Source organism: Melospiza melodia, chromosome 2 (genome assembly GCF_035770615.1).
Source record: "Melospiza melodia melodia isolate bMelMel2 chromosome 2, bMelMel2.pri, whole genome shotgun sequence".
Lineage (NCBI taxonomy): Eukaryota > Metazoa > Chordata > Aves > Passeriformes > Passerellidae > Melospiza > Melospiza melodia.
Genome location: NC_086195.1, coordinates 10,113,190 through 10,135,213, shown reverse-complemented (window position 1 = coordinate 10,135,213; position 22,024 = coordinate 10,113,190).

Genomic DNA, 22,024 nt, shown 5'->3' with positions numbered 1-22,024 from the left:
GACTGAAATCTCAAATATTTATGATGAACAACTCTTATTTGAATGCTTAGATGTATTAGCCTACTCCAAGGTACTCCAAGAATGAAGAGATATTAATAAATTATTAATCCATTCCAATGACTCTTCCTGTAATTCAAATAAAGAAATCTTTTATCATTTACATTTGTAATGGTTAGAGACAGCTGAAACAAAAGATCATAAAGTGATTGGTATCGGACAGGACCTTAAATGTCTTATATCTTGTTCCAATGCCCCTTCCATGGGCAGGGACACCTTCCACTAGACCAGGTTGCTCAGAGCCTGATCCAAACTTCAGAGCCTGATCCCAAATGAACCCCACTGACACTCTTGAATAAGTTTACAAGTTATCCTCAATGCTGAGGAGGTGCTTCCTTAGAATCCCACAGCACAATCCAGTGCCATCAGAAATCCTGCTCAGCAAAGGAGGCTATGAAAGAACACTTCCTCTTGTTTTCTTACAATTATGCGGTGAAAATGAACTTTTAGTTGTCTGTAGGTGTATTGACAGAACTTGTTTTGATTTTAAGCAAACAAGCAGGATCCCCAGATATACTAGGATAAGAGTTTTTGGCTATATTTTAATAAATTAAGGGTTTGATTCTATTTTTTAACTAGTCAAATAAGAGTGAAACTAGCGGCTTGGAAAAATGCTAATGCATAACAAAATTTGGGCTGTATCCCAAGTGACTAAATCCTATCTAATTAATGCTAGTATAAATCCAGTGGAATTATATGGAAATAAAATAACACATTCTTTCTTTGGCCTAATGGACTGCAACATTCAGTCCACATTGTTTAATGTAATAGAATTTACTTTTGATATGCAAAATATTAGAACTGCCAGGACTCTCCTGCAGGAAGAAAGGAAGAATCTGAATAGCTGCCAACATGAACTCTGGATGCAGTACATTTTCATCACATAGTCTCAACAAACACTTCTTCCATTAACTTTACTCCTCAATGAGAATAAATCTTTCTCACAGTTTCATCAGATCAGAATAATTCATTCATTTGGAGCAAGCATAATGATATTTAATGGGAAGCTTGAACTATTTCTGTCATGGTATATTTTTTGCAAATGTTAAAAAAGAGACAGGTGAGTATATTTTGAATTTTATCACTGATTGTGCCTGTCTATTGAAGCACAAACTTGCTTCTTGAGCAGGCAATTTCTACATGATCCATGACATATAAAAATAACATAAACTTGAAAGACATCATGTCAGTAGCAAAAAAAAAAGGAAAAAAATCATTATTCAAGGCCATATATATGTGACAGAACTGATAACATTGTAATTTTTCTCATAGAAAACAACAAAAAAAATCACAATCATTCAGATATGTGCAAATATTCCACTATGCTGTCTCTAAAATTCACAGGAACAACACTTAAACCTAAAAGATAATGAACCCAATACCTCAGGCTTGCATATATATTCAGATTAAATTCTATGTTCTACAGCCAAGCTTTCTATTTTACCATTTTAATGATTCAATCATGTGTAATGAACTAATTTGCTACAACATCTCATTGAATTCCTTGCTGATGCGTGTCCGCTGTTGCCCTTTTCTTGCCCCCAAAGAATTTTTAATACAGATCAGGAAAACAAATAAAAATACACACCCAAAATAAAACAGGAAAAGTTATCTCTTTGTCATTGTGTCCTGAAATCAGCATCATCCACTCCTTACAGAAGACCAGAGATGTATGTGGAACTTTGCATCAGCTCCCTTGCTCCAGACTGACACATTCCAGTGATCAGAGCAGTGCTTCCAGCTGGAAGGGCATTTTTAAACTGTAGTTGATGTGAAATCTTGGTCATGAGAAAGACACTCAGAAGCTCAAGGTTTCCAAGGAGGTTTGTCAGGGAAACTGCCTGTACAGAGCCAGAGCAGGAGACAACGAACAGGCCAAGGGTTTACAAGTAGGGAAGCATGTGAGTGAAGATAACAGATCTGCATGACTGCTTGGATAAACCACCTTCCATTGTGCAAAAAATCTGGTTGATTGTACTAGGTGCTAATAAAAATGGATAACTATATTCTGAGGCATCCTTGAAGGCTTTTTTCCCTCCCCAAACATTCTGCCTTTGGTCAATAGGGTCTGTTCTTCTGCTAATGCTCTAGATAAGCTACCTGTGTGTTTAGTATTTTAGGGTCCTCAGGATGAGGTGAGAGATGGGTGAATCTGACTCCATGTTCTTAGAAGGCTGATTTATTATTTTATGACATATATATTATATTATTTTTTGACAATATGCTATATTAAAGAATGCTATACTAAAACTATACTAAAGAAAAAGAAAGGATACAGACAGAAGGCTTAACAAGAATGAATAATAAAAACGCGTGACTCCTCAGATCCTCAACATGGCTGGCTGTGATTGTCCATTGAGTTAAATCAATTCATGTTTGATAAACAATCTCCAGACCACATTCCAGAGCAGCAAACACAGGAGAAGCTGAGGATTCTCAGCTTCCCAGGAGAAGAAATCCTGGCAAAGAGATTTTTCCAGAAAATAGGACAGTGACACCTGTGCAAACCACACAATGAAGATATTAAAGTAAGACCTGACTGCTGTGCATTTCAAGAACTCAGAAAAATAAAGTGGGTTCACATTAATGAGAGCTTTCCATTTATAGGAAAAAAATATAAACACTAAAGAAAAGGAGCTGGTTAGATTTCATGACAGACAAGGTGAGAAAATTGATAACACCATGAAGCACTTATATACCCAATTAATGAAATTAACATCCCCTCAGATAACACTCTTTTGTCATGTGAATTATGAGCAGTCTCTTCACATCTATTTTGCTGAAAATAAATTGGTTTTGTGAGGCTTGAAGGTCTAGAGATTTACTATAAAGGTGATCACCACCACTCTGATTACTTTTACTGAACATTAACTATGAGAAGTAATCTTGCAGCTAGTCAGATGCTCTAGCAAGTGCCCAAAGTAAATTCTTATGCAAAATACATGGTTTTAGGTAAGTCAAACGGGTAATTGTAGATGGAGAAGTGACCACCCAGAAAACCATTTTTTTTCACAAAGATATAAAAATTAATAAATAATCACAACTTATTTTTAATCTTCACCTACCAGCAGAGCATGGTTTTATTTAGCTGCAAGTGTTATCTATCTTGTCATTGGAGTATCAAAAACAAAGAGTGTATCAGTAGTAGGTGCAGTGATGCTCTGAATGGGGATACAGGTGTGCAAGAAGAAGGAAGTAGGTTTTGGTTATGATTCCAAGATACCAGCTGAAGATACCTGGGCACCCTGTGTGTGCTTTGTTCTTAAAAAAGAGCTAACTGGTTTTGGAGCTTTATTTGGCTCCCTCCTCTACAGTGCACAAAGGATTAGTGGGTACTTCTTTTATTAAATACAAAAGACCAATCTAAAAATTAGGATTCTTGATTTTACTAGCCACTGCACAAATACAGAGCTGGGCAGTCTCTGTGCTAAAGGGATTACCTGAAAATACATTAAATAAAGATTACTGTGCCTTTCTTATTTAAGAAGGTGGAGGAGTTCAGTTCTTCCAGTCATAAAAAAAGGAAATAAAAGATCACAGGTTTAACCCTAGATGCCTTGAATATTGCTCTCCTCATTTTTATTGCCAATATTTTTCATTATGTTTGTGGAGGTTATGTGTTCATGAACCTTCCTCTCACCACAGCATCCTCACAGCCAGACACACACAACTCAATTTTATGCAGAAATTTGCAGAAAATAATGGTTTGTGTGTGAAAAAAGAAAAAACTGAAAGCTTAAAAAAAAAAAAAAACATAACAACCAAACAACTCTTTCTCTGCAGATATATTTTTTATACACTGCCCAGTCATACATATTTCCATGTGTGTTAAAAATAACACATACGTGTGTTAAAAAGAAAAAGCATATGAGTCACCACATGGCATTTCTGCATGGAAGGTTCACCAGGGAAAGGCAGGTCAAGGATTACAACTGTAATGCTGAAATGGACTGAAAGCAAAACTGAAGCATTTGTTACAAAGCTGCATGCTCGGCTCTGTGGCTGAGAGCAGCTCACCAGGGGCTATTTCTACACATGAGACATTACAGGAAGCAAAATTAACCATCTGACATTCCTCAAGGTAACTATGAAGAGGAAGAAGTGACCAGAAGGTCTGGCCTTTAGCAATGTACATGAAATCTAGGTGGGAGAGACTTTCCTCACAGGAAAAGAAAGATGCTACTGAACTTATGTATCTAAAACATGAGTGAATTAAAATTCTAAATCTCACATATCACCCATAAAAATATGCCTTTACCAGGCAGATGCAATCTAAGCCCTAGGAAAAAATCCAGGAAGGGTAAAGTCTTCAGCTGAGTTGAAGAAAATAAATTTACTAGCAGGCAGTCAAGAATTTTAACTCTGCCTAAAGACAAAGGTCTGAAAAAATACTCTTTTGCAAGAAAAGGATCCCCTTCCTGTCTTGCACCAATGCTGCCTGCATTAGAAGAAAATGAAGTGAAAATAGCATTCACCATCAGGGAGGGCACCAATGTGTCATCGTCTCGCTCAGCAGGGATTAATTTATCCAACTTACTCCTTGATGATAAAAAATTTGGAAGCTGCAGATGCTAAAACGCAGAGTTATGATGCTGTCACTGCAGAGAAGTAAACATTTAAATCTCTGGATGCTCAGAGGAAAGCTGCAGAGCAGTGTCCTGGTCGGAACGTGGGACACTCATTGGCGCGAGCGGCTGCTCGTGCCTGCCTGGATGCTGTGATCAGGAGGGGAACACACACAGACAGGTGAACCTACGCATTCAAACACCTGTGATAGCCTCAGCACCCATGTGGAGCATGGAGCAAGCAGTCTGTGGAGATCTGGGTCACAGGAAAATGAGATTGCTGTTCCCCTGGGAGGTGAAGAGCCTCAAATGGACCATGGCCCTGCTGCCACTGCAAATCTCTGGAGAGGGGAGAAGGGAAGCAGGGTACAAAATGCTCTGAACCCTGACTGCAAATGGGAGGATTTTATTAAAGCTCTTAGTAGTAATCTGTAAAAGAAATACAATGATGCAGAGAGGCCTTTTTCAATTCAGAAAGAAGGAAGGAAATACGACGCTTAAGAGAATGTGGATTTATGTAGCCCACCACTACTAAAGAGGCAATTTTGAGGCAATTTTGCTTCTGCAGGTTGGCTAATGTGTTTGGTGCTGCCTTATAGAAAAGAAAAGCAAATAAAACCACCAAAGAACAGACTATGTGGAGATAGGTGGAAGAAATTTCAAGTACTGACAATTTCAAGAAATTACATGGGAGTTTTCCTAATGCCCACTCCAATGTAAAACTTTTCCTGCAACTAGCGAGCAATATACTTTAAACATTTCTTCCACAAGTTCATAAGCCCAAAAATAGACAAGACATAGCTGTACTGCTGTGAATTATAATGTTGTGCTTATCCACTTGAATTAACAGCAACACCCCTCCAAAGCAACTTGCATTTCACACAGCTTCAACAGCAACAAAGCAAATAAGGAGAGCACTGCTGATTACAGCCCATGTATAAGAAAAAACATGTGCCCACTACCCAATTTCTCATTGAGAACATGTAGAACAAGCACAATAAAGCTGAAAAAAACAAATTACATTAGAAAAATACGATTTTTTTGTGTGTGTGTGTGACTGCATACAAAATAAACATATGAGAAAAATTATCCTGGGGAGTAACAGTAGTAACAGTAGTTCCTTCAGTCTGGTTGTAAAGTATAAACCTTTTATCTTTGCAGAAGCACAGGGACTTACTCACTGCATTCCTTCCAGTGTGTCTGTGCTGTCGCCATCACCACCAGCTATTCAGATGGCCAGGATCTTCAAACTCTTCATGACTTCTAAGACCTCCTCTTTTAAAATGGGGTTTGGAGACAGAAAAAGTGAAAAAGAGACTGTTCAAGCTGAGCAGACAACACCTTTGCATTTCATGGGGTAAAGTCTAGATTAAAATCCTGCTGGTTGACAGTCTAAAAAAAAGGCCTAGGAGAATTTTGAGTGTCTGAGCTCACACTGCTTGTACATTTGCATAGCATATTCACTGCAAGCTTAGAGATAACAGAAACCAAATGTGTTTTATGTCTGGAGTCAAAATGAATTATGGACTGATAAGAAATAAGCATTTTTAAAAGAAGAGAAAATACACAATCATGTTATTCATAGATTACAAAGGATTGTCCACAGTATCTGTAGGACAACAGAACAACAACTGTTTACAGTTGTGACTTTTGCTCCAGCCTGTCCATACTGATGTGGGGCAGTCAGTGACACGAGTGCAGCACGAGGCGGTTCCACTGCTCTGGTGTACCTCAAAGTGCCACACAGCTGCTGTAGCTATGGGACCATGAATTGCCAGGTAAAAGGGAAGAACAAAACATTTCTGCTTAACAAGCAGAAGTTGTTAGAACCATTAACACCAGTGTCTGATGCAAAGATCTTTCCCACTCTCAGGAGTATTTTAAAACTCACATTTAGAACAGACAAAATGTTGTGCAATGGGACCTCTGTCAGCCAGAACAGTCAGATGGGTCTGTATAGAGGACACAAAAATTTTATAAACAGCTTTCTGATTCTGAGGTCTTTGCTCTCTGGTTTGATTTCAGCCAATTCACTGGCTTCTGACTTGCAGCAAAGTCTGTACTCTCCTTTTTCTTTAGAGATTTCTCTCTCCAGCCCTTCAGAGACCTCAAGTTCCTTTCACTCTTAGCTCCAGAAATTGTCTATCTCCAACCAGGCCCTATCCTCCTGTAGAAGGCTTCTGAGAAACACCCACTGTTTGACTGTCACTGTTCATCACAAATAATTTTAGAAACTAAAGTATTCTGGCTGAGAACCAAAGGGAATGAAAGAAGTTTCCCATGAAATGTTGTCATTTTGGGCAGAAAACATTCCTGCATCAGAAATTCTGTTTAGCACCAGGAGGTTTGATGGACACATTCTGACAAATTCTCATAAGGGTGAGTATCTTCAGAAAAGAAAATTTCTGTTTTAAGTGAGGTTACTCATTTTACTTGACATTACTAGAGCTGCTTCAGAAAAACAGTATGTCCATCTTTAATGCTAACACACACAAGGAAATTTGAATTGCATGCAAATACTCTTTTCAAGTTTCACAACTACCCAAAAGCAGAAAAGTTAAATGTGACTCAGCTAAACAGGCTGCAAATCATAAGCATGAAGACTGTAAATGAAAAAGGGAAGAATATTGATTTAACCAAGTACTTATCCAACAGATTTGTATGAATTGTTCACTGCAATTGTAGAGCACAACTCAAGGCAGCTCAGCTATTATCCCAGGATCCTGAGGCTTGTCAGAATTTCACCCCTATTAAATAAAAGGAAAAGTCTGAATTTTAAGGCATACATTCATTTTATTGACTGCAGGGCAGACACCTCTGAATCTGGGTCATTATGAAGAAGACAAAATAGAAGTTATGATGCCACGAGGAAGAAAGAAGATTGAGTGGCTGAGTGCTGATCCCTCCTTGAGAAATTCTCATATCCTTCATCCAGCACCTTCTTCATGCACGAACAGTCCAAGGAAGAGTAAAATAAAGCTTGACCCTTCTATAGTCTCTGTTCTCATCTCTAGGCTGGGGACTCCTGTTCCTTTGCCTTGGTTTCAGTGAGGATAGATTTAATTCCTTTACATTCTCTGGTATGGTGCCATATTTTTTATTTGTGACCAAAGCAGAGTTGATAACACACTGGTGTTTTAGCTGTTGCTGAGCAGCATTTGCACAGCATCAAGGCATTTTCTGCTTCTAAGGCTGCCCTGACAGTGAGCTGGGACTGCACAAGAAATTGGGAGAGGACGCAGAGGGAACAGCTGACCCCAGCTGGCTGAAGGGATATCCTATGCTGCATAACCTTTTGCTCAGAAATAAAAGCTGTCAGGAAGTGTCACAGACAGATTTTATGAAAAATCCTTTCCTTAGGATTTTTTCTCCTGAGAAGCTGAGAGGCATCAGGAACAAAATGTAAACAATGGTTATCTGCTGCTGTGGAATGCAACAGGTGCATCTGTGATTGGTCTCATAGAGTTGTTTCTAATTAATGGCCAATCACAGTCAGCTGGTTTGGACTCTCTGTCTGAGACACAAGCTTTTGTAATCATTACATTCTTTTTCTATTGTTAGTCTAGCCTTATGATGAAATCTTTTCTTCTATTCATTTAGTATAGTTTTAATATAATATATATCATAAAATATTAAATCAAGCCTTCTGAAACATGGAGTCAACATTCTCGTCTCTTCCCTCATCCTAAGACCCCTGCAAACACGATCACAATGAAGAAGGAGGGATGGGGATATCTGAAGTTAATGTGTTTGTCTTCCCAAGTCGCTGTTATGCACAAGGGAGTCCTGCTTTTCTGCCAACTTTTCTGGCTGCCATTTGAAAGTAGTGAATTAATTCCTTATTTTGCTTTGCTTATGCATGCAGCTTTGCTCTACCAATTAAACTGCCTTTATCTCAACCTTGTCTCACTTTTGCCCTTCAGAATCTCTTCTCTGCTGAGTGGCTGTGGGGGACTTAGCTGCCTACTGGGGTTAAACTGGAGCATCCTTCAAGCTTGTTTATCCTTAGGGTTCAGAAATTTCCCGGCAATGGCAAGCAGAGAGTGCCTGATTATTTCAGCCTTGTTACTAGTTTGCTGTCTTGGGAAGACAGGCTACTTATATTGATAATGTCATGCTCAGGAAAATGTAAGTCTGCTTTCCTGGAAAAAGCTCCAATGTCTAGGCTGAAGTATGAAAGCTGGGTTTATACTGCCATCATCAACTTCTTTATAGCAAAGGGAGGATACACAGTTAGTTGTTGAACCTTAATAAGGTAAATTTTATGAGCAAATCTCTGTACTCTTGAAGAGCAGATGCAATATTACACTGCAGTGAATACTCTAAGCCATACGGGAGGAATCCCTTTATTATCCAGGGTTTTCTAGAAAGGACTGGACATGCTGAGTTCATGTGGCTGCCCTATGTGAGTCATTTACCCATCAGCTTGAATCAGATTTGGTTTTACATAGGAGTTAAATACCAAAGTGCCACTGTAGGCTGCATACTCTCTGACACTTAACAAGTGTGAAAATCATAGCCCAAGTTCTGGAAGTTATATTTTATAATCAATTGCATGAGTATCCAATATAATACCATTCAATAAAATACCATCAGTGTTTACACTAGGTGTCTTTAGCCCATAAAATATTTTCAAAGTAACCAAAATAGAATCAATTCCATTAATAAACACTATTATTCCCATCAGTGATAAGAGATAAACATGAAGGTGGGTAGAAAGGATAGAATTATAACCTCATCCACTCATTTTTATTGGAAGATCATGTACCTGAAACTTTGTGGTTTTTTACTGCCGAAAATAAAGTGAAACCAAGTATCCATACAACCATCTCGAAATTATTCTTTTCAGTTTGAGCTAATAACTATTTAATTAAAATCAACTGCCTGAAAGTAAACCAACTTTAAATAATAAAACAAAAAAGCACAATTCTAAAAGCCGTAAGTAATCTAGGTGCATTCTGTCCTCTGTTCATTCATTAGATCAAAACTAATGACAGTGTTCAGTCTAGGGGCAGTGAGCTGTAAAACAGCACAGTGTTAAAGCTCATATACATCCTGGCAGGGTGTTTGCTTCCCATGCTGGTGCTCCCCAGGCAGGATTGCCTGGGAAAGATGCAGGAAAGATGCAGCCATGGATCCTTGTGGGCACTCTGTCCTTGGGAGCTTCTCAGTGTTGGATTTGTCCTGCTCCCTCGAGACATTCAGGCAGAAGGTTCCCTGTGCCATGGCAGGAATGCAAACCAATTGCACAGAGCTGGTGACAGTGGCCTCATAGGAACAAAGCTCTGTCTGTGAGGAGAGCTGTCACTCAGCTCCTGACAGCAAGGAGGTTTCCTGACCAATCTGCATCTTTCCAGCAATAACAAGAATAGACACACAGACACACAGACACACAGACACACACACAAAGTATCTACACATTGTATGGTCAAACATAAATACACACTTATGTATTTAGATACAGATACACAGGCATATGTATATCCCTCTTTTAATTTTAGAAATGAGAGACCCTGAAGTCACAGAAGCTCTTATGATCTGCATATGGATGTGAGAGGAAGGGAATGGATGGAGAACATCTTATGGCAATTTCAGAAGTTACCCACCCGATTTTCTGTGAAGAATAGTACAGTATTTATGAGATGGGTGGAAAGAGTTGTAAAAAACACAGTCTCAGACCGTCTTATTATAGATGGCCACAGGGTGTCTAGACTTTATCAACAATCAATAGTCGTGGTGATAAAGAAGTGAGTCAGTTTTTGAATTGTAACCTTGTTAGACAAGTTTAGTGTGCTGCAGAGTACAGCTCTTTGGCCAGTCCTTCCTTGGGAGCCATTTCTGGTACAATTACAGAACCACAGAATCAGCTATGTTGGAAAAAAACTTTGAGATCATCAAGTCCAACCTATGACCTAATTGACATTGTCAAATAAAGAGTTTGCATCTCCTCCTCCCCTCCAGCCAAGAGCTTCTCCCTCTCGCCTCCAGCTATGGGTTTTTCATTTAACACTCCAGCGCCTCACCAATGATAAAAAACCCAAATCACCCAGACCACTGAGCAGGGGATGATTTTTTTATCCAGGATGTGACCTTCAAGCTGTTAAATTTACAAAGCAAATTTAAGTTTTCTCTTTCAGGTTTACAGTTTCAAATAGCGGGTTGTTATGTGGTGTGCTCCACTCAGGAGCCACACACACCACTAAGAGCTACCAAGGTACCTCCATTTGTACCTAAGTATGAGAACATTCTCTTTGATTTTTATGGGATTAAAGCAAAACAGAGGTGCTTAGGTGAACAGGGATGGAGTCAAATATATACCTAAAATGAGCTGGCACTAAAGTCTTTTTATAAACTCAGGTTAAATGTGGAAACTTTGAATATCTGCATTGTTCCAGAGATACTTCACGGACTGAGAGCTTTCCACTGTTTCTTTACAAGCTGTAATAATTCACAACTTTAGCAAAGTTTGTCAGGCTTAGCTCTATAGAAAGTTAATTTGCCTGGGAGATCATAAAAATTCTTCTGATATGCAAAATCCTCTTTCCCCACATCACTATTGCTAATGCAACTTACCACAACCCAGTGGTTTTTTATATTTACTTTGCAAAATGTACTTTTGATCTGGGTAAATTTCACTGTGGTCAAACATCCATATGGGAGCACCTCAGTACCTTTTCTAGCAATAACCTTAGAAAGCCATGTCCAGAGTGACTAATGAGCTGCCTCATTAGAGGAGGGCACTTCACCTCAGAGTCAAGAGCATCAGCATAGAAATGAGGAAGAAGTTGCTGGCGTTGGTTATGGTGGTGCTGGGCAGGTCTCCCAGAAAAATAAACTCCATTCTGCACTATCAGCCCAGCATCTTTTTAAACACTATATTCACTCAAGGAAAAACCTGGCAGGGAGGATTTTTCTGTTTTTCCTTGTGAGACATTTCAGGTCTTGGTGTCAATATCTACAAAATTCATATTTCATATATGACAAGATTCATATAAAAATGTCATGCAGTAATGCTTATCATAAACCAAACCCAGACTACATTTAGAGAAAAATATATACAGAAAATGAAGATTTAGTATTGAAGGAATCGAAAAGCTAGCTGAAAGGAACAACTTCAAATTGAACTGGAAGTAACTGGTTTAATTTTTATTCAGCTGATTTTTTTTTACCAATTGCTAAGGTATTGAAAACCATGAATGTAATCAGTAAACAAGAATAAAAAAATTAGCAAGTGAATATATTTCTGAAGCAAGCAATATAAAACCAACAAAGCAAAAGCCCAGGTAAACAGCTGTTGAAGACATTAAATGTATGGGTCCTATGGCACTGTGGAGTTAATTTATGTTCAAAGAGGAATGCAAGTATAATAAGTATATTTTAGCTTCATTTCTGAATTATTGTTATTTTGTGTGCCTTTTATTTCTAACTACATCATAACAATTTTTGTGTAGATAAATTAGAGTCTGATTAGATGTATCCCTGTCTTGCAGGAAATAGCTTTAGGTGCCAAACATTATGAAACATTTTCCAAGCTAGACAGCTTGGTAGGGGACCAAGAACTTCAGTTCTCAGAAATTCTGGGTTTTACTTGCAGGATATCTCTGCAAGTGATGGGAACTCACATATTAAAGCTATTTAAAAAAAATCTTTTCACTGCAACGCTGAAGTAATTTAGATTAGGAACCATTTTAAAACTCAAACACTATCTGAATTTATCCAATGATCCATAAATAATCCCATTGCACTTACAAAAATCAAGAGAGAAAGAGAATGGGAGGAGGAAGCTTGAATACATTCTTAGCTGAAATCAATACTTGAGAAAAACACAAACCAATATTCAAAGGGTCATGAGCTAAGTATACAAAAATTTACAGACTAGTTACAACAATTGTGCCAAAATCAGCAACAGCTAAGAAATTACACAATAAAACAAACACGACTAAACAAGACACACATTTTAAAGGCCGTATCTATCATCACTTTCTCTTCTTTATTTTATTATCTGTCTCCAATGTTCCTCATTACTTGTTCACCAAAAATATATCCTTTCCTTTTTTGGTATTGTTAGATTTCTGGGGAAGAAATGACAATTCTTTGTACCCAGGAAGTCTTTACCAGATGATGTTACCTACTACAAAATTAACACACAACTTAAGAAAAGGGAAAAAAATAACAGTTTTGTTCTAGTCATGTCTCACCACTGGTGTGTCAACTATTCTTGCAGAGGGGGAGTTCTAGGAACTTTGTGAAATGAAAGGATTTGTGCAGAAAAGCATTTATTTACTTTGACATTCCTAAGAAGCAGCCTTTGTTGTCCATTCAATATAAAATTCAGGCGGAGTTTCTCTGGTCATCCTACACAAAATTGGGTTTAGAGCAAGATTTCTTCGTACAAGGTGACAACTGAAACTGTGCTATGCTGTGACAATGAGACACTGGGTGAAACCCCTTTGGGGCCCCCAGCATGGGAGACCTCTAATAAAGTTCTTTGTGTCAGGAGTGAGACACGAGCGGGACTTCTTTCAGTTTTCAGGTTGCTGTTTATTTTTCATCTTATCAAAAATGTTGCACATTGTCTTCACCAGACTTAGTGCACGAGGAGAAGACAGCAAAAAGGTCACAAGATGTACAGTTTCAAGGTCTTTTAAAGCCATTTCATCCAATTAATTCCTAAAATGTACTTTATTTCTACTTATCTACCAATACCTAGCCACACGACATCTGCATTGTGACTCTCCCCAACTAATCACCCTGTGCCACCAACACAGCAGAAAACAGAGTAGAAGAAGAAGAGGAAAGAAGAAAGAAGAAAGAAGAAGAAGAAGAAGAAGAAGAAGAAGAAGAAGAAGAAGAAGAAGAAGAAGAAGAAGAAGAAGAGGAAAAGGAAAGAAGAAGAAGAAGAAGAAGAAGAAGAAGAAGAAGAAGAAGAAGAAGAAGAAGAAGAAGAAGAAGAAAGAAGACCAGGCATTGCCGAAAATCCTCCATCTTGTCTCCTATCCATCTCCATACTAAAAACCCAAACTAAATTTTTCACCCTGTGATTAAACTACACTACTATGTATTTCACACACTTGTAGATTCTAATTCATCCCAAAGTCTTGGAAGTTTTCTCCATGGACGAAGGTTCACAGCAGTGTTTTCCTGGGAATCAGGACTTCCCAGGACAGGCAGGGGAATATTCCCTGTGCCCTGCCCAAGACACCACTACCTAGACAATGAAACTAGTGCTTCCTGTGTAAACCTACTTCCCATCTATCCAGGGGTCCTGCAGGGATGGCAGTGGCAGCAGATATCCCCAAAGCCGTGTCAAGTGCTGCGAGTACAGCTCGTTATCACACAGCAGTACCACACGCCCCGACACACATTTCTATTCCCACTGTGATTTTAAATGCCTCCTTACAAATAAGCTTCTCAGAGGATTAATACTCGGATTTTTCTGCTATGTAGAACAAGTTCAAATGAGGCAGCCTCAAAAGTCCCTGAAAGTCCTGTGCTCTGGCATTCGTTTGTCAGGCAAGACAAGGAAACCTTAGTGCCCATTCCTGAGTACCAGTGTGGGCATATTCCTTGTAGTCTGAATAGTGAGGCCAAGAAATCAAAGCCTATGGGGATGCTCCAGCCCTCTATCCACTGGTGGGTTTTGTTGAAAATGCCTGTTTGCCTTTCCCTGGGACATTGGTGCTGCTGGTGGAAGATTGAACCAGAGGGGGATACTGAGTTCTGCAAGGTTCAGAGTGCTCACCCTGAAGAGCTCTGAAGCATTTTTCATATTAATATGTCCGGGGAAATCATCTTTGAAAAGTGAAACACATCTTGTTAAACTAAATTTTGACAACAGGATGATAGTCAACATAGAGTGTCACCATCTCCTTTTGAGCTTCCCTTTGGGATGACAAATATTTCCAGGTACTCTTTGTTTGCTTCATTTGTTGTGCATACAGTTATTTGGTCAGGTTACCTCACCATGGGCAGACCTATCATATTAAAACAATTATTTTGTGCTTCAGTTCATAGATAAATAACATATGTATTTATACAGATACTTGAAAACACTTAAGTGAGTTAGGTGCTAGGCTATGACTGAAGTTTTGTGCGCTCTGTACATAAAACTAATACCAGGACTCTATGGAGATTCCTGACTTAGAAGTCTTTCAGAATTAAATTTACTGGGCATGCAACTTCTACTCTAAGAATTATATTTTCAAAGCTGTCTATGTAAAGCTGACCAGCACAACAAATGTCTTGAGAAACGCTGTAAGTGTGTTAGTGCTGCTGATTTATAGCAAAGAAAGCATGTGTAAAAATTAAAGGCTCATTACCATCAGCTTCTTGCCAGTTTTTCCCAGGTGCCCTGTTCAATATACAACAAGTTGGGTCAGGCAAATTCTAATTTATTTGAAGGTATCTTTGGCCTTAGCAGTTTGTGAAAAGACAATACCTTGCAGGCCTAACACACTGACCTTGAGTAATGAAGCTGAAGAGATATATTTATATAAATATACAGGCATATATATAATACATATTTATATAAATATACCTGTATGGCTATATTCATGCAAATGTTGATTTAAAAGAAAGTAGCAATGATCTTTCCTAACTTTTACTTTCACAAACCATTTAATCAATCAATAAACCTGCCAATCTATATCTGCCTCTGTATGGGGAGAGATCAAGACATTTAAGCCAACTAGGGATACACAATTTAGCAGCTGTGGCACTGCAAACCAGCATGTACTCTACAAATTAAAAGAAAACAAGAAAAAAGCATTAGCTAAAGCAAGCAATCTCAGCCTTTTTTCTGGGAGTCTTAATTTAGAAAATCAACTCAGGAAGAATAATTGTTCCCATTCGTTATTTTGCTTGGATGACTTTTACAGAACTGTTTTTTGCCGTCAATTGGCAAATTCAGTGGAAGAAACCAATTACCCTGTTATTAAAGCACATTTGCAGCAAACAACAGATATTCCATATAAGCTGTGCTTATCCAGCCATTTTTCCTACCAACTCCCAAGGGCACTATGCCCTCATCCCAAGGAGCCTTTGTGTCCCTGGTGTTTGATGGCAGGGTGGGTCTCCAGCAGAACCTGGCTCTGCTGCCCCTCGTGTGCCCCACTGGGCTCTGCTCCAGGCCAGGGCACCTCTCTGACTGAAGTGGTGACCTTCTCAGCAGCTTTCCTGCACTGCTCACAGTGTCTCTGCAGCTTCAGCCCAGCCTCTCCCACTTCTTCTGCCAGTGTTATTTTCTGTCAGCATTCCTGTTTCCAGGCTGCTCCTGTTTTCACAGGTGGCTATATAAGAACGTTTGAACGTTTCTTCTGGGCTAATATTTTGCTACTTTTCCCTATTAATGAGGGTTAGGTTTTTATTTCACTTCAGTGTTTAATAAGTTTGTAAGAAAAGCTGACTTGGGAATTGACCTGAGTATAATTTTCAAAGTCAAGTATTTAGAATTAAATTAATTCTGCTTAATTTTTGGCATGTGCGAGTCAGCTAAGTTACTCATGTACAATCCCTCCACACTTAGTGGAAAAGAAATTAATTATCTTTTGGTCTTGCAGCTTCTTCTTCCACTGGTGGTCAAAGTAGTCAAGATTAAAAGAAACCATGAACATCTAAATATGGAGCTTTGAAAAATAGGGAGTTAAAATCCAAACATGTAGTGCATTCACCTAATTCGTCTTGTTTTCCTTGCAAAATCATATACATTTAATTAAACTCTCAATGGAGGTCTTGAAATGCAGGTTGCAGCACAATATTTATTCCTCTCATTTAAAATGAAAAAGTTTGAGCAGATCAATAACCAATGGATTAATGAGTCACTGATGATAATAACAGCAATTTACATCAGCAGCACCTATTATAAAGAGCAATCACAAAGTACTTGGGAAGCAAATTAACAAACTATTTCTGCTTAAGTGGTGCCAGAAGCCAACTTCCTTTGGAAGCCAGATGAAGAAGGATAGAAAATAATGACCATTAAAGCAAGTATTGAGATACAGTTGCCACACAATTGTGTAGAAGACACAGTGCCTTGTTCACTTTCACAAGAATGTGAAAAATAGCGCAAAATCAGCTGTCTCAGCATGGCTGTTCACTGTTCACATGGCTGCTCACTTCAGGCTGGGCACTGAAGTTTGCCATGTGCCCCAAATGTCACCAAATAAGAGGTGTGCTTGCACACAGTGTGTGTTCCTGATTTGAAAGGTCCTCACATGGAAGATGGGACCAGTCTGTGAACCAGCCTCCATGTCCCATGTCATGCCAAGCCTCACTTGAAAAATGAGCCTTGAAGTCCTCAGGGATGCTTAGTACTGCAAGTGAATAGGCGCACAGCCTTTCCATAATGGTCTAAAATACCAAGAGTTATTTATATTTTCTACCAGAAGCAGCAAAGAAAAAAGACAAAATAAGTAAGCACTGGCATTCATTTGAATTTTCTTTCTTTATCATCTGATCATTTTTGGATCACCTTAGCAGATCAGGAGTTTTTCTCTCTATCTGTGAAACCGAAAGTCTCCCTGCTCTGCTCTCTACCTCATTTATGATATGCAGACCATTTATTTCCTACGCACTACATCCAGAATTGAGCTACATTCCTTTGTTATGAAAGCACAGTGCTGATATTCTTCACGTTTGTATTTCTTTTATTTCTGTGAAGGCAAGTGTCACTATGATATTTTCTGTAAAATCCCTTCGCCAGGATTTTTCTCCTGAGAAGCAGAGAAGCCTCAGAAAAGAAATGTAAACAATAATTACCTGATTGCTTGGAATGTAGTTTGGAGGTTGCTTACCAACAGGTGCAGCTTTGATTGGTTCCATGTGAATTGCTTTTACTGAATGACCAATTCCAGCCCAGCTGTGTCAGACTCCCTGGTCAGTCACAGGGTTTTATTATAATTCTTGTCTACCCTTCTGGTGTCTCCTTTCTCCTTCTTTAGTATAGTTTTATTATGTAATATCATATCATATCATATCATATCATATCATATCATATCATATCATATCATATCATATCATATCATATCATATCATATATCGTATATATTGGCCTTTTGAGAGCTTGGAGTCAATTCTCATTCTCACCTCATCTTGGGACCCACAGCAACACCACAACAGGCAAGCTTCCTAGTTTTTCAGATCCAATGTATGTACTGACCTCCTCATTCTGTTTTTCTGGTAAATCTCCCAGTTCCATCCCCCCTCAGCCATGGTCTCAGCACTGCTATGCCTTTGTGCCATGTGAACAATGAAGATTTACACTGTAATTTCCTTGTCACTAGCCTGGAAGTGGCACCCCATGACCCCAGCTGCAGGCAGCTGACTATTGGAACCCTGACAAACTCTGTAACACAGCAGTTCTGTGAATGCAGGTGGTATTCCCAAGATTCATTTAAATATCTTTCACACATAAATAAGCATTAGTCATCGCTGCTCATTATAATTATGAACGTATCCAAGATGCTAAGTTTGGTAACCAGTGATGATCAGAAAGGTAATCATCCACCTTGAATGGAAAACATGGGTACTAAATTCATGTAGGTCTCATGTCCTCTGACAGTCATTGAATTTATATGGCAGCAATCTTTAAGCTAAAATTTGTTTTTAAGTGGCTGAAGGATAAAGAAATGGTCCCCTTACATTTTATTTTCCTATTTCCACTGGAAACATGAAATGTTCTTGTTCATGGTTTCACAGGGAATAAGAAATGCAAGTTCACTTGCATCAAGCAAAGATGCAAGAAAAGAGACAAACACAGTACAAAAACAACTAAGAAAATGTTGTGATATGTGTAAATATTTATATGTATTTCTAGTTTAGGAAAAAATAAAAGCAAACAAACAAAATATTTACAAGGAAGCCATAGTTTTTTTCCAGAAACAACATGTCTGGCAAACTGTGGCCTGCAGTGTCCATGAGTTTGCATAAAGGTGTGGATGAACTGCAAGGTAACAAACTGTGGTCACTGAAGTTAACAGAAATTTTACCACTGAAACAAACAGAGTTTCATAAATCCCTGTAATGTAATGCAGTTACATGGAAATGTAAGATACTGAGAACGTCTGCATAATCTTTTCTGTAATTCCACAGATCTTCAAGAAAACTGTCTCAGAAAAGATAATCTTTAAAATATAATCCCTTTGGAATTTCACAGGAGTGATTCTTACCTTCAGAATGTATTCACTTACCACCACCAAAGACTTAAATACAAAACAATAATGACAAGATACCCATAAAAAAATAGCTTAAGGCCTATAACAACATATAAGAAACAACTCTTAATTTCCCCTGTGGTTTTCTGCAATCTTTGACACCACATTTACATTCTGCATAACTCTCCAATGTGTGCTGGAATCCCAGCACAGCCATATAAAAGTAAAACAGTTCCAAGGGGTTATATTAGGATACTAAGTATCTCAAAGACAAGACATGAGATATTGACAAGTTTCATGAATAATTTTAGAGCATTTTTATTACTTTGTAGTAAAAATATCTGTACAAGATGCAACATCATTATTCTCTTCCCTCTACTTACAAATGATTTTTTGATATGTCTAAAAAAATTCCCTTTTCACTTAAAGGTCTAAAATTCACACTTCTAGTTTGAATCTGAAATGTAATTAAAATGCACACTTCTCTGTTAGAGCTGGATGAAAATAAGAAATTTCTTTTTACTCCCTTTCATAACTTAACATTGCTTTAATTTTTAAAAGGCTTTTTTTTAAAGCAAGAATATTTTAGTTAATAATTTAGTACTCACTTCAATTAGAATAGTTATTAAAACCTTCAATGACGTTACAATTAAAAGTTTGAAAATAGTTCTGTAATTTCTAGCTTGATACAATTTTCTGCTCTGAAAAGAAAGCTAATGCAAAATCACTTTTATAATCTTGGTAGTGTTTCAATATAAGTCTTTAAAATATCAAGGAGGATTCTTATCTGACATTGCGTTTCAACATATCTGAAGATGCTCTGCATACAATGGGTCAGTTTTTCAGTGGCTGCAAACTGATGCAACCCTATTGCCTGAAGGAAAGGCACTTGCTCAGGATCTTGTTCATGCCACTCAGCAGAGAAGGGACAAGCTTGTCAACACAAGGAAACCTTTGTCTAATTTGTATGTTCTATCTTAATATAATTTGCCATGAGGCCAATCATGTCCCATCACCTCAAAGTTTTAATCCCAGCATCACCTGCCTTAGGTAAGTCGGAGAACAGGACCAGATGCAGAGGGAAAGCAGGATTTCCCATGCTCACCATCCAGGTATGCACATTTTTTCAGGGTAAATGCTGAGAAGTGATGTGATGTTGTTAAGAGGCAAGAGCAGCACTGAACAGACACTTTACAAAAATCTTCTGGATTAGACAAGCAGCCAGGCAGGAGAGAGGCTGGCTTTGAGAGCAGCACAGCAGCTCTAACAGCTTTCAAAAAGCTAATCCCACCACCAGATTCAGAGTGAGCTGTGCTGAATATGTCTGAGGTACTCTTACCAAGGCAAGACAAGAATATTTAATTTATATTACAGTGTTTAAACAGCTGCATGTACTAATCTAACTTTACTAATACCACTAATAATAGTAGCTACAATAACATACAAACCACACTCAGTCCCTAAGGTTCATTAAAAGGTTGTCTAGTGCTGCCTTTTAGCCCTTTATACCAGTATATTGTTTTACTTTTAATTTAAATCTGCAAGATTTTGCTTGGCCATTTTGGACTGAAATTTCCCATGTCGTTGTCTCACACTTCATTTCCTTTTCGTTGGGAGGTCTCAGCTAGCATTAACCTAGTTATTCCTGAAAATGAGGCTGGGAAAAATTTTATTCTGAACTTTGGAAGGACTGGATGTCTCATCTGTGCTGAAGTTGGATCACAAAGAGGGCAGGGAAGGACTGGTTCTGTACTATGAATGAGAGTTCTCCAAAGGTGCCAGGTTATCAGGTGCCCTATACTTTTAAGAGACTTGAAGGCTAAAATTGTTGACCATTTTCCTAGACAAAGGTTCTCCAGGCTTAAGCTCTGAGGTATTGAATTGGGACTTTCTCTGCAATTTTGGGTCCAGGCTGCTGCCTGTGGGCAGCAGAACTGAGCAGAGGAAGAGTGTCCTCCTCCATTCCTTCAAATCAGTATGAACTCCAAGACCTGTGATTACTCCCCAGGTCGCAATGCGTTCCTCAGCCATGGTTTGACATGAAATAGGTGCAAGAATGGAAAGCAGAGCCAATTTCCTGCCATTCACAGGAAGGAAATCTTTGTGCATGGGACCTATGGGGCCTATGGCATACTCTGGATTAAAACCCTGGTCTGTACTGACAGCAGAGCTGAGCATTTGTGGGGATCACTGGCAGCCCCAGTGCCTGACACAGCTCCAGTGTCAGAGGAGGGAAAAGGGAGGAGCTGTAAAGGGCAGAGAGAGCAGCTGGAACTGATGGAGACCAAAGCCAATAAAATGGATGAGGAAGGTGTGAGTGACAAACAGGGACTGATACTTGACCTTGTCAGGTTGAAAATTGAACAGAGTGGAGAAGATTGTATCTGTGGTGAATACAAGGAGTTAGGTCCAAGTAGAAAGGAAACTGGAGAGTTCATCACGCCACAGATTTTAAATCTTAAAAGATCATTAATTGATACAGTCAGATCTTAACATTAAATGGACAATCAGGGAATGATTCAGTCAAGGAAGAATGGAGAGGTTATCAGAGCAGATTGGTTGACACCACTTCAATCTCCAATGTCCGGGAAGTAAGGTCGATAGCCTGAGAGTGGAAGAGGAGGATGGGAATGGTTGTGTAAGGAGAAGAAGCTTCAGAAAAAGAGAGGGTGGAAGAACAGAAGGAAGGTGAGTGTTAAGGTGGAGGGCACAAGGCAGAGGATATTGTGTGGTCACTCTGGAGTGACCAGAGCAGACGGCAAAAGGCTTTGCAGGTCTGGAGCACATTGCTGAGTGCAGCTGTCCCACCACGCCTTTCCCTGCCTGGAGATGCCTGCAGGAACTATCAGGGAATGGCTGTAGGCCTTTGCCTGTGCACAGGCAGAGGAGGAAACCCTTCTGCTGCCCCTCTGCACCCACCTGGTATGCTGGTACCAAAGCACTGAGTGTTCCTGGTGATCAGGGGGGCCTCCACAGGTACGGAGTGAGAGCTTCCCCCCGAGATTTCTTTGTAAAGCACATTTAGACTGTGGAAATGCAGGCACCCAAGAGTTAAGGAAAACCACATTTCAGATGTACTCTTCCATACTTGTTAAAACAGCATTCCTGTTCTGCAGCCATGAAGTGGACAAATAAATTTTGTGGGATTTCTCCCTTATTCCTTGTAAAATTGTATTGAAAGAAACGAGCAGGTAATTTCAGGAGAAGCAAGGACATTCTCAAGGAAGAGCTGGCTTTTAGCCCTGCCTGATC